Source organism: Rhinoderma darwinii, chromosome 2 (assembly GCF_050947455.1).
Source record: "Rhinoderma darwinii isolate aRhiDar2 chromosome 2, aRhiDar2.hap1, whole genome shotgun sequence".
In the NCBI taxonomy this organism is placed as follows: domain Eukaryota; kingdom Metazoa; phylum Chordata; class Amphibia; order Anura; family Rhinodermatidae; genus Rhinoderma; species Rhinoderma darwinii.
Genome location: NC_134688.1, coordinates 236,666,965 through 236,680,805, shown reverse-complemented (window position 1 = coordinate 236,680,805; position 13,841 = coordinate 236,666,965). Strand labels below are relative to the sequence as shown.

Genomic DNA, 13,841 nt, shown 5'->3' with positions numbered 1-13,841 from the left:
TGCCGTGTTTCCAAACAGCCGTTTATTACCACATGTGGGGTATTGTTTTACTTGGGAGAAATTGCTTTACAAATTTTGCGGTGCTTTTTCTCCTTCAGTCCTTGGGGAAATAAGAAAAAAATATAAGCTAAACCTACATTTTCTTTGAATTTTCTTTGATTTTTTCATTTTCAGGGCCTACTTCCAATAATTACTGCAAAAAACATGTGGGATCAAAATGTTTACTATACCCCTAGATCACTTCCTTTAAGTGTGTAGTTTCCCAAATTGGGTCACTTTTGGAGGATTTCCAATGTTTTGGCACCGCAAGAGCCCTTCAAACCTGACATGGTGCCTAAAATATATTCTAATAAAAATAACGCCCCAAAATCCACTAGGTGCTCCTTTGCTTCTGAGGACGGTGCTTCAGTCCAGTAGCCTGCTAGGGCCACATGTGGGATTTTCCTAAACCTGCAGAACCTGGGAAATAAATATTGACTTGCATTTCTCTGGTAAAACTTTGTGTTACAAAAAAAAAAATGGATTAAAAATTAATTTCTGCAAAAAAAATATGAAGTTTTTAAATTTCATATCTGCTTTAATTCCTGTGAAAAGTCTAAAGGTTAAGACATTTTCTAAATGCTGTTTTGAATACTTTGAGGGGTGAAGTTTTTAAAATGGGGTGACTTTTTGGGGGGTTTCTAATATATAAGGCTCTCCAAGCCACTGCACAACTGAACTGGCCCCTGTAAAAATTGCCTTTTGAAATTTTCCTGAAATTGCTGCTAAAATTCAAAGCCTTGCAACGTTCTAGAAAAATAAAAGGATGTTCAAAAAACGATGCCAATCTAAAGTAGACATATGGGGACATAATTAGCAACAATTGTGTGTGGTACAACTGCCTGTCTTTCAAGCAGATACATTTAAATTGAGAAAAATGCAAATTTTTGCAATTTTTCACAAAATTTTGGTGTTTTTCACAATTAAACACTGAACGTATCGAGCAAAGTTTGCCATTAACCTAAAGTCCAGTGTGTCACGAGAAAACGATCTCAGAATCGCTTGGATAGGTAAACGCATTCCAAAGTTATTACCACAAAGTGAAACATGTCAGAGGTGAAAAATGAGACTGTCAGGAAGGTCAAAGCAGGAAGGGGTTAACAGCCACGTCGTTAAACAAAGCAGAGGTGAAGTGGGGTGGCACAGCAGACCTTGGAAAAGGAAGTAGAGTCAAAGTGAAAGATGCCACGGTGCTTCTGCAAGCACATTGACAGGGTAGGCATACTAAGCCCGGTGAGGCCAGTCTGGAGCCAACAGAACTGTGGGAATGCCCTCTGCCTTGACACTTCTCCAAGTCATCCATAACGTATAAGGTATTTTTTGACAGCACAAAATGCATAGCTGCTACAAATTTAGTGTCTTGTTCTGACTGATTACAAGTCAGGATTTCCCAGAAAAAAACAGATTGATTCTACAGGAGGCAGCGCTGGTCCTTACAGGGGACGTTTGTGAAAAACCCAAAGAGGAGCGGAATCTGTTCCTGGTGCTTCTGACGTTCTTACGTGGCCTACCACATGGAAAAGGTTGTTTCCCCTAGAGGGGATTCTAAGGGAGAAATTAACTGTGCTGCTATTTAGAATGACAGAAGCTCCAGAAACTCAACCATGGTCTTAAAGAGCACGTCAGAGGAATAGAGCGTTGCCACTGCCATACGACCCCGTTTATGGTTGGAGTCCTACAGGGAGGAAGATACATTAAAATAAGCAACAGGGGGGGGGGGGGGCGGAATAGACAAGTGTCAGTCAAACGGAGTGGAGACCTCACCTTGGAAAAAAAATAGCCCACTGGGCTAGCATACCAGACCCCTGGTGCAGTTTTCCGCCGCATGGCTAGTCAAGAGGATCTGAACAGCAGGCCAAAGATTCTTTGGGAGCAGGATCGAGTAGGTCTGGTGGATAATACCCAGCAATGCCACGGAATTGGGAGGGGTGGGGGGGGGGGGGGAGAGACTATATGACTTTCTAAACAGTCTACTCCATTACCACATCCGTAATGTAGCCCAATGCTGCTGGCGCTTGTATGTATGGAATGGGTATATCTATTCCAGTAACGGCCTGTTCATATGAAGTTTATGGCCTCCGTTTAACACATACACTGGGAAAAGCCACCTACTACGCTATTCCATATATTTCGTTCGCGGTATACTGAAGTATACCGATGTAACCAAGGCCAAAACTCAGATGTGGGACAATGGCTGTATTACGCAGTCCCGCTCTAATGGCAGAGATCTGAGAAACCTCTAATCTCCAGCGTTATCCCCTTGAATGCCACGATCAAAGCAGACTGCAGCATTCAAAGGGAAAATGAGGAGGGGGATTCCCCGATCGAGGTACATACCATACATGAGCAGACAGCCATGGGTCCACTGAAGAACCCCAGGGCTGTCCTACCATATTTCCTGTTAGGGCACACTTCGGTATGCCCTACAACTGCCTGTGTACTATCAGTACACAGGCTAGTTTAAAAATATTAACGTAGAGCAAAATCTAAAAGTAATGTTGAAAAAAAAACCTGGAAAATACATATACCCATTTCTTACAATAAACGTTAATCTAAAAGTCTTAATACATAAAATACACGTATTCGGTATAATTTCGACTAATAACCTGCAAAACAAATTTATCACGTAATTTATGGTGTACACAATATTTTAAAAAAAATTTGCTTTCTTTCACTCGAGGCAGATGGTATTATGAATTTAATACCTTCATGTGCCTCACATTTACAGTAATTAACCCCATCATGTACCTCAAATTAACCCAATGTTGTCCATCATGACTGAGAAACAATTGGGTTAATTACTATAAAATGTGAGGCACATGGAGGTTCAAAATTTATCACACCAGGTGCCTCATCAGAAAATGGAAGTATTTTTTTTTTTTGGGCAAAGTATCTTTTTGGTATTGAGAATTGCAATATTACACAAAGTATTGGTATCAACCCTACACAGTATAGGTGAAAAATATCAGATCAGTAGGGGTCAAACCACTGGGATCCCCACCAGTCACGAGAACAGGCTTGCCTTGCCATTCCTGGGAGCCTCATAGGAATGAAGCAGTAGTGAACAGCCCCATTCATTTCTATAAAGCTGTAGAAAATAGAGCAGCAGCCCCATAGAAATGAATGAAGCGGTGGTCGAGCATGCGCACAGTGCCGACAAATAAGGCCCAAGCCCAATCTTTGCAGGTGGCTGGCATAAATCTGGACACTTGCAGGTACTAGTTCCTGCAAAAGGACAGAGAAATCCGTCCTCTGATCGCTTGGGTACTGCCAGTGTACCGACACGATCAGCGGCAGGAGCACAACTGTTATACAGTCCGGCTCCTGCCGGAATCGAAGCGCTCTCCGATTCCGGCAGTTTAACACATTAGATGCCGCTGTCAATAGACAGCTCTGTCACCCCATCGGCATCCCAGTGAAGAAATCGCGGGGCCTAATAGATTGCCTGTCAGTTTTACACTGACAGTATACCAAAGCATTATTGCCTATGTATACCAAATCATTGTATAAGCGATCAGCAGATCGCATGGTGAAGTCACCTGGTGGGACTATAAAACAATATGTAAAAGTAGCAGATAAATAAAGTTTATATAAAAAAAAAACAACAAATATTAAGTCAAAATAAAATAAAACCACTTTCCCCCCCCCCCAAAAGTGGTTTTATTTAGTAAAAGAGTCAAAACAAACACATACACGGTATCCCCGCGATCGTAACGACTTGAACAATAAAATTTACCACATTAAACTGCCAGATGAACTGCATCAAAAAAAAAAATAAAAATAAGAAAAACCGCCAAAATATTCTTTTCTCCCATTCCACCCATAAAAAATAAAAAAAAGTTAATCTATAAGTCCTGTGTACCCCAAAATAGTACGAATGAAAACTACACCTTGGCCCGCAAAAATCAAGCCCACATACGGCCACATTGACTGAAAAAAATAAAATAAGTTACGGCTCTTGGAATGCGGCGATGCAAAAACAAGTAATTTTTTTCTAAAAGGGATTTTATTATGCAAACATAGAAAAACATAAAACCTTTACATCTTTGGTATCCCCGTAATCGTGCCGACCCTAAGAATAAAGGTAATATGTTATTTACGCTGTAGTAAATGGCGTGAATTTATAACGTGAAAATCAATGCTGGAAAAGATGCTTATTTTCAATTCTCCTCTAAAATAGTTAATAAAAGATTCAATATATTATATTATATGCAACCAAAACTAGTGCAATTGCAAAACACAACTCATCCCGCAAAAAACAAGACCTTATATGGATATGTCGTCGTAATAAAAAAAATTTAAAAAAAGCCACGACCGGGAAAACAAAAACTAATCCTTGTTCATTAATGTGCAAAATGGCCTGGTCATTAACCCCTTAATGACCAGCCTATTTTAGACGTTAATGACCAAGCTATTTTTTAAGTTTTTCCATCATCGCATTCCGAGAGCTATAACTTTTTTATTTTTGCGTCGACATAGCTGTATAAGGTCTTGTTTTTTGCGGGACAAGTTGTATTTTTTAATAGCACCGTTTTGAGGTACATATTATTTATTGATTAACTTTTATTAACTTTTTTTGGGGGGGGGGGGGATAGAAAAAAATCTGAAATTTCGCCACACTTTTTTGCGTCCTAAATCTACGCCGTTTACCGTGTGCTATAAATAACACAATAACTATTCAGCGGGTTGTTACGATTGCAACGATACCAAATTTGTATAGTTTTTGTATGTTTTACTACTTTTACACAGTAAAAACGATTTTTTTTTTCAAAATTATTTGTTTTTGTGTCTCCATATTTGAAGAGCCGTAACGTTTTTATTTTGTCGCCGATGCAGTTGTAGGAGGGCTTTTTTTTTGCGGGACGACTGGTAGTTTTTATTGGTACCATTTTGGAGTAGATGCGACTTTTTGATCACATTTTTTTAAAGTCAGGATTCACAGAAAACAGCAATTTTTCTATCTTTTTTTATTTCATTTTTTACGGCGTTCACCGAGCGGGTTAAAGAGGCTCTGTTACCAGGTTTTCAAACCCCTATCTCGTATTGCAGCAGATCGGCGCTGCAATGTAGATTACAGGAACGTGTTTTTTTTTTTTCAAAAACTAGCATTTTTGGCCAAGTTATGAGCATTTTTATATTTATGCAAATGAGCCTTTCTTAAGTGCAACTGGGCGTGTATTGTGTGTGTACATCTGGGCGTTTTTACTTGTTTTACTAGCTGGGCGTTGTGAATGGAAGTGTATGATGTTGACGAATCAGCATCATCCACTACTGTTCGTTAACACCCAGCTTCTGGCAGTGCAGACACACAGCGTGTTCTCTAGAGATCACGCTGTGACGTCACTCACTTCCTGCCCCAGGTCCTGCATCGTGTCGGACGAGCGAGGACACATCGGCACCAGAGGCTACAGTTGATTCTGCAGCAGCATCGGCGTTTGAAGGCAAGTCGATGTAGCCTCTGTCGTCTGGTGCCGATGTGTCCTCGCTCGTCCGACACGATGCAGGACCTGGGGCAGGAAGTGACGTCACAGCGTGATCTCTCGAGAACACGCTGTGTGTCTGTGCACTGCCAGAAGCTGGGTGTTAACGAAGAGAAGTGGATGATGCTGATTCGTCAGCATCATACACTTCTATTCACAACGCCCAGCTAGTAAAACAAGTAAAAACGCCCAGATGTACACACACAATACACGCCCACTTGTACTTAAGAAAGCCTCATTTGCATAAATATAAAAATGCTCATAACTTGGCCAAAAATGCTAGTTAAAAAAAATAAAAAAAAATAAAATAAAAAAACTTTACTGTTATCTACATTGCAGCGCCGATCTGCTGTAATACGAGATAGGGGTTTGAAAATCTGGTGACAGAGCCTCTAAGTAATGTAATAGCTTTATAGTCGGGGTCGTTATGGACGCAGCGATACCAAATATGTGTAACTTTTTTACTTTATTTTGGGTTTTTTAATACTAAAGCAGTTTGTAAGGGGAAAAAGTGGGTTTTTCATTTTTTTTTCCACATTTTTTTTAAATTAACTTTATTAAACTTTTTTTTTTACTTTACTAGTCCCACTAGGGGACTTTAATATGCGATTCTGCGATCGCTATTATAATACACTGCAATACTTCTGTATTGCAGTGTATTATGCCTGTCCGTTTAAAACGGACAGGCATCTGCTAGGTCATGCCTCCGGCTGCCATCGGAGACACTGACACTCGGCGATCTTATCGCCGGGTGTCAGTGGGATGAGAGGGAGCTCGTTCCCTCTCTCCAAAACCACTCAGATGCGGTGCTCGCTATTGAGCGCCGCATCTGAGGGGTTAAACGGGTGAGATCGATACAAATATCGATCTCACCCGGCAGAGCAGGGAGCTGGCAGCTGAGAGCAGGGAGCTGGCAGCTGAGAGCAGGGAGATTTGACAGCTCCCTGCTCTGTTTACTTATTCCGATGCCGGGACGTAAAAACTCTATGGCATCGGAATAAGGCCCGTTAGTGACCGACGTAAAAAGACTATGGGCCGGTCACTAACGGGTTAAGGGGATAATGTCTATGAACCTGGCAATAAGACTGCCAATGTTTATCAACAGGCTCGGTCAGGTTCTTAGGCCCAGTTCAAACAGGTCTTTTTTAAACCGCGTCATAATCAGTGGCAAAAAGACGTCCAAAACAGCCTCCCATTGATTTCAATAAGGCGGAGGCGCTTTTTTTTCCCCGCAGCGTTTTAAAGCCACTCGCAGTTTTTTTTTTTTAGATTGACGTTAACCCCTTCCCGACCAGCCAATGTCCTTATGCAGGTCAGGAGTCTACAGCGACGTCTTTTGGCGTTTTAGCGCATTCTCTAAGCAGGAGCCGTTACTAACAGCTCCTGAACTTAGGGAAGCCTGCTAAATACAGCTGGGATTGAAGGAAACTTCAACCCCAGCTGTATAACGCTTTGATCGCCACAGTCCGTGACCACAACATGATCAAAGGGGACTCCCCTATCTGTCCTAACAGAAGCCTATGTCATAGTGACACAGTATAATGTATCATACAGGTGTATGCAGATACATAAGTAAAAAATTAAGTTGTAAAAAAGTATTGGGATTACAAATATAAAATAAGAAAGTCATTATATAGAACAAAATATGTTATTGCCCATACATTACATCAAAACAAAAACCCTACACATTAGGTATCTACATGACCGTAATAAAATACCAGAGAGCCCACAGATTCTATAAGTCAAATATAAAACAAATTTTTATTCATAGATTTAAAAAAAAAAAAAAAATCACATACATAAAGCATTAAAAATTAATCACAGATGAAAAAAGGATTGCCAAGGAAGAGAGAATATTGAACAAATGTTCAAATATCAGTATATACCAAAATATATATGTTATAAAGAACACAATGAGAAAGTGCACAGTGCAAAGTAAATGTCAGGCATTTGTATTCCCAGATGGAAAGATATTTGACCTACGCGGTTACCAGTCCCCACAGGGTATCAGTATGAAGCCTGTACCACTACTCCACTAAATTCCATATACTAAATATAAAGTGCCAAGTGCAAGAAATTAGAAGAAATCTGAATTAGAGATTGGAATACTAAACCATATTGCTAGATCGCAGGATTGCCAACCTGCCCCAGAACTAAACTTAAATGATCGGAACATCAGACTAACATAAATATGATAAAAAAAAACACAACTGGATTTTTTGGATATCTTGATTCAATGTGATGATAATGGATATATTCAAACTGATTTGTTTAGGAAGGAAATATCTGTAAACTCACTTCTACATGTGAGCACATCTGCGCACCCAAGACAGACATTTGCTGCCATACCCATAGGCAAATTCCTTAGATCGAAGCGTACTTGCTCGAGAAATGAAGATTTTCAAAAGCAAGCAAAAGATCTTGAAAATAGATTTGACCGTGGATACAGCAAACGCTGCATTAGGAAGGCGAAAAAACGAGCTCAAGATACTGAAATACACTTTTATAACCAGCTGTAAGAAGAACTAAAAGTAATGAGGTGAGATTTATTACACCGTATCACTCTCGTTGGGATGAGATGAAGTCACTTGAATAGATATTGGCCAATATTAAAAGCTGATCAAATACAAAATAAAATCTTGCCACAATTCCCCTCGGTAACATACAGACGTGCAAAAAACCTTAACCCCTTCAGGACCCAGCCTGTTTTGGCCTTCAGGACACAGCCGATTTTTTCAAATCTGACATGTGTTACTTTATGTGGTAAAAACATTGGAATGCTTTTACCTATCCAAGCGATTCTGAGATTGTTTTCTCGTGACATGTTGTACTTTATATTAGTCAAAAAATGTTGTCTATAAATTTTGGTATTTATTTTTGAAAAACACCACAATTAATAAATCTTATACCACACAAAATAGTTACTAGTTAACATTTCCCATATGTCTACTTTATGTTTGCGTCGTTTTTTTGAACGTCCTTTTATTTTTCTAGGAAGTTACAAGGCTTAGAACTTTAGCAGCAATTTGTCACATTTTCAAGAAAATTTCAAAAGGCTATTTTTTCAGGGACCAGTTCAGTTCTGAAGTGACTTTGAGGGCCTTATATATTAGAAAATCCCCAAAAGTCACACCATTTTGAAAACTGCACCCCTCAAGGTATTCAAATCAGCATTCACAAAGTGTTTTAACCCTTTAGGCGTTTCACAGGAATTAAAGCAAAGTAGAGGTGAAATTTACAAATCTAATTTTTTTTTGACGAAATTCATTTCTAATTAAAAAAAAATAATTGTAACAGAAGGTTTTACCAGAGAAATGCAAGTCAATATTTTATTGCCCAGATTCTGCAGTTTTTAGAAATATCCCACATGTGGCTCTAGTGTGATAATGGACAAACAAAGGCCTCAGAAGCAAAGGAGCACCTAGTGGATTTTGGAGCCTCTTTTTTTTAGAATATATTTTAAGCACCTTGTCAGGTTTGAAAATAGTGGAAACACCCCAAAAGTTATCCCATTTTGGAAACTGCACCCCTCAAGGAATTAATCTAGGTTTATAGTTAGCATTTTGACCACACAGGTTTTTCGCTAAATTTATTAGAATTAGTCTGTAAAAATTAAATTTTTAAAATGAAATTTGTAATAATTACGAGGAATAATAAATAAAATGCACCCCAACATTTGTAAAGCAATGTCTCCCGATTACGGCAATATCCCATATGTGGTAATAGACTGCTGATTGGACACACAGCAGGGCTCAGAAGTGAAGGAGCACCATTTGGATTTTGGAGCACGGATTTTGCTGGATTGGTTTTCGGTGCCATGTCCCTGGGAGGGACCAAAACAGGGGAAACCCTCAAAAAGTGACCCCATTTTGGAAACTACACCTCTCAAGAAATTTATCTAGGGGTTTAGTGAGCATTTTAACCACACAAGTTTTTTGCAGAATTTAGTGGCATTAGGCAGTAAAAATTAAAAATTAAATTTCTATGCTTTTTCAGAAAAAAAGTTGAAATTTTTACAAGGAATAAAGGAAAAAAAGAACCACAACATTTGTAAAGAAATGTCTCCTGATTACGGCAATACCCCATATGTGGTAATAAACTGCTGATTGGACCCATGGCAGGACTACTTAGAAGGGAAGGAGCGCCATTTGGATTTTGGAGCACGGATTTTGCAGCACGGATTTTGCTGGATTGGTTTTCGGTGCCATGTCGCGTTTGCAACGCCCTGGAGGGACCAAAACAGTGGAAACCCCCCAAGTTACCCCATTTTGGAAACACCCCTCAATGAATTTTTCTAGGGGTATAGTGAGCATTTAGACCCCACGGGTCTTTTGCAGAAATTATTAGAAGTAGGCCGAGAAAATTATCCAAATTTTTGATGTATTGCAGTATATTGTTATTTTTACAGGCTTCTATAACCACACAACCGCTGTTCCTGTCCGTTGGTCCTGGGTGTCAGCTGTAATACACAGCAGACACCCGCAGCGTATGGAACGGGCTCAGCATGTGAGCCCGCTCCATACATTAACCCCCGCACCATGACGTGCTATTAAAGGAACAGTGTCACCAACATTTTTTTTTTTTATATCAGTTTTATGTTAGGGTTTTATTAAAAACGTTGATATTTGTGTTACTTTTTTCTATTTTTACACTTTTTCTTCCCTATGGGGGCTGCCATTTTTTTTTCCATTTCTGTATGTGTCGATTAACGACACATACAGACATGGAATACGGCAGCTCCCCTCCCATAGGGACTGCGAACGGGGCCCGTTCCATCCACTTTGGTGTACGCCGTGTGTGTGGGAACGGCGCATGCGCCGTTCCCACACAGTCCGATTTGAAATGCGCGCCGTCCGGCACCATTTTCCTGTGGACCGGAAGTCGCGGCCGGGCAGTAAGATTACTACTTCCGGTCGCGGCTTCCGGACTTGTGCACATGGCGCAGCGGCAGCAGACGGAGCGGACGGAGCGGCGGCGGCATGAGCAGGTAAGTGATTTCTATGTATGTTCGTGTTTCAGTGTGTTTTACTAGTGTATGTAAACCTTCTACACTGTGTGTTAGCTCAAAAAATGGCGACACACAGTGTAGGAGGTTAGACCGTTCAAACCCCTAGTTTCTCCCGGCACTAGCCAGGATAAAGGAGGGGGGGATTCTGAGAGCTCACTAGAGCGAGGGATTTTTTCCCAATTTTGCAGCATAAAGCAATGTGGTTGCTTTACCACATGCAATGCTGCAATTTTGGGAAGTGCTCCATCTAGTGACCAGTGCTGGGAAATATTATAAATTGAATCCAATTTATAATATTTCCTGACTCGTGAAAAAAATAAAAAAAAAATTAGAACAATGTTTAATCACCTACACACTAATTGTTTAACTAAAAAAAAACAAAAAAAAAAACATGTTTTGCTGGCAACACATTCCCTTTAAGTCATTGTGTGCAAAGGGGTTAATGCACAGCGGATGTTGTTAATATTGCAATTTTCCATTTTAGTGCATATGTTGTGCCCAGTTTGTGCAACTGAAGACAAATACCTCAAAAGGTTAAATGGGTTCTCCTGGGTATGGTGATGCCATATATGTGGGCGCAAATTGCTGTTTGGGCACGCTGCAGGGCTCAGAAGGGAGGGAGCGCCATCTTCCTTTAGGAGCGAAGATGCTGCTTGGTAGTTTTTCTGTTTGGGGTTTTGCTGGTATTTCAGTTTATAATGTGGGGGCATATGTAATCTGTGCGGAGATCATCAGGGCATAATAAGAGGGTATAATAATGCGGTAAATAAATAATTCATAGATGTGTGGCCGGTGTCGCACTGATAAATGGCGCCCGATCTTATACAATTTTGGAACACACTGCACATTTTGCATCGCCATATTCTGAGAGCCAGAACTTTTTTATTTTTTCACCACCGGAGCTGTGTGAGGGCTTATTTGTTGCAGGACAATCTGTACTTTTCATTGGTACCATTTTGGGGTACATGCGATTTTTTTGATCACTTTTTATTAAATTTTTTTGCAAGCCGGGTGACCAAAAACAAGCAATTCTGACAATGTTTTTTAGTTTATTTTTTGCGGCGTTCACCGTGTGCTATAAATGACAGTTTTACTTTATTTTGCGGGTCGATACGATTACGGAGATACCATATGTATATAGTTTTTTTTCAGGTTTTGCAGCGTTTGCGCAATAAAATCACTTTTTTATAAAATTATTTATTTTCTGTGTCACCATATTCTGAGAGCCAAATAATTTATTTTTCAGTCAAAAAAGCTGTGTAAGGGCTTGTTTTTTGCGGCACGGGTTGTAGTATTTTCGGGTACATGCAACTTTTTGATCACTTTTTATTCTCTATTTTTGGAGGGGTGATGATTAAAAAACGACACCAGAATAGCTATTTTTTTCTTTTGGGGTGTTCATCGTACCGGAAAAAATAACACTACAGTTTTATAGTTGGGGTCGTTAGGAACGCGGTGATACCAAATATGTGTACTTTTAACGTGTTCATTTTTTTCCTATAATGAAAGTCTTATTATAGGAAAAAAATGCAGTGTTTGTTTATATAAAACTTTTATTTTTACACTTTTTAAAAAAAAAAAATTATTACTTTTTTCACTTGTCCCACTAGGGGACACTTACACTTGCAGCTTTGATCGCTGCTAGAGTACATTACACTACCTACTTAGTGTAACGTATTGTCATTGTGACGTGACAGTCACACTGACAGGAAGCCCTGGAGGACTGGTCTGAGGCTGCTCCTCCGAGGCTTCCGCACATGGCAACCCAGAGGTGATTGTCTGGCCTCCGATTGCCACGACAAGCATCGGCAGCCCCAACAATCACTTTGTGGGGGCTGCCGATGTGCTTCAAACCCCTTAAATGTGGCGAACGCAATCTGCCGCCGCATTTATGGGGTTAATTTCCTAAATTAGCGGCGATTGTCCGCTGATCGGCAAGACTGGAGTGTCAGCTGTCGAGGACAGCTAAACTCCCGGTTCTCAGACAGTGTGCGCCGGGAACTACTCCGCAACTGTACGTCCTGATGCGGGAAGCAAGCCCTCTGTAGGACGTACATTTGCGGAGCAGCGCGGGAACAGGTTAAAGAGGCTCTGTCACCACATTAGAAGTGCCCTATCTCCTACATAAGGATCGGCGCTGTAATGTAGGTGACAGCAGTGCTCTTTATTTAGAAAAACAATCTATTTTCACCACGTTATAGCCGATTTTAGCTTTATGTTAATTACTTTCTTAATCCCTTAATGACCAGGCCATTTTGCACGTTCATTCCAAGAGTCGTAACTTTTTTTTTATTCCGTCGACATAGCCGTATAAGGGCTTGTTTTTTGCGGGACGAGTTGTATTTTGTAATTGTACCAATTTTAGATGCTTACAATATATTGATTAACTTTATTTTAGGAGAGAATTGAAAATAAGCAGCTATTCCAGCATTAATTTTCACGTTATAAATTTACGCCGTTTACTATGCAACATAAATAACATGTTAACTTTATTCTATGTGTCGGCACGATTACGGGGATACCAAATATGTACGGGTTTTATGTTTTCCTACGTTTGCACAATAAAAACCCTTTTAGAAAAAAACTTGTTTTTGCATCGCCGCATTCCAAAAGCCGTAATTTTTTTATTTCTCCGTCAATGTGACCGTATGTGGGCTTGATTTTTGCGTGCCAATGTGTAGTTTTCATTAGTACTATATTGGGGTACATAGGACTTATAGACTAACTTTTATTTTATTTTTTATGGGGGGAATGGGAGAAAAGAGAGAATTTTGCCGTTGTTTTTTGCTTTTTTTTTGGACACCGTTCATCCGGCGGTTTAATTAACGTGGTCAAGTTGTTACGATCGCGGGGATACCATATATGTGTATGTGTTATTTGTTTTGACACTTTTACTAAATAAAAAGTTTTATTTGATTTTGACTGAAATTTTATTTATTTTTTTCACAAACTTTATTTAACTGATTGACATTCCCACCAGGGGACTGCACTATGCGATCTGTTGATCGCATATATAATGCTTTGGTATACTTAGTATACCAAAGCATTATTGCCTGTCAGTGTAAAACGGACAGGCAACCTGTTAGGTCATGCCTCCGGCATCGCCTAACAAGCATTTGCTGAAGACAGACCTGGGGGTCTTTGTTAGTCCCCCGGCTGTCATGGAAACCCAACGGCGACCCGCGATTTGTTTGCGGGGGCGCCGATCGGGTGACAGAGGGAGCTCCCTCCCTCTGTCAAACACATTAAATGCCGCTTTGACAGCGGCAGTTAATGGGTTAAACTGCCGGAATCGGAGCACGCTTTGATAACAG

General features: G+C 40.1%; 1 protein-coding gene across 1 annotated transcript in view; it reads right to left on the bottom strand.

Moving 5' to 3' along the window:
• RBBP7 (RB binding protein 7, chromatin remodeling factor) overlaps positions 1–13,841 on the bottom strand; it is a 63,889-nt gene that overhangs the window by 38,213 nt on the left and 11,835 nt on the right. The gene's annotated exons all lie outside the window — the stretch shown is intronic.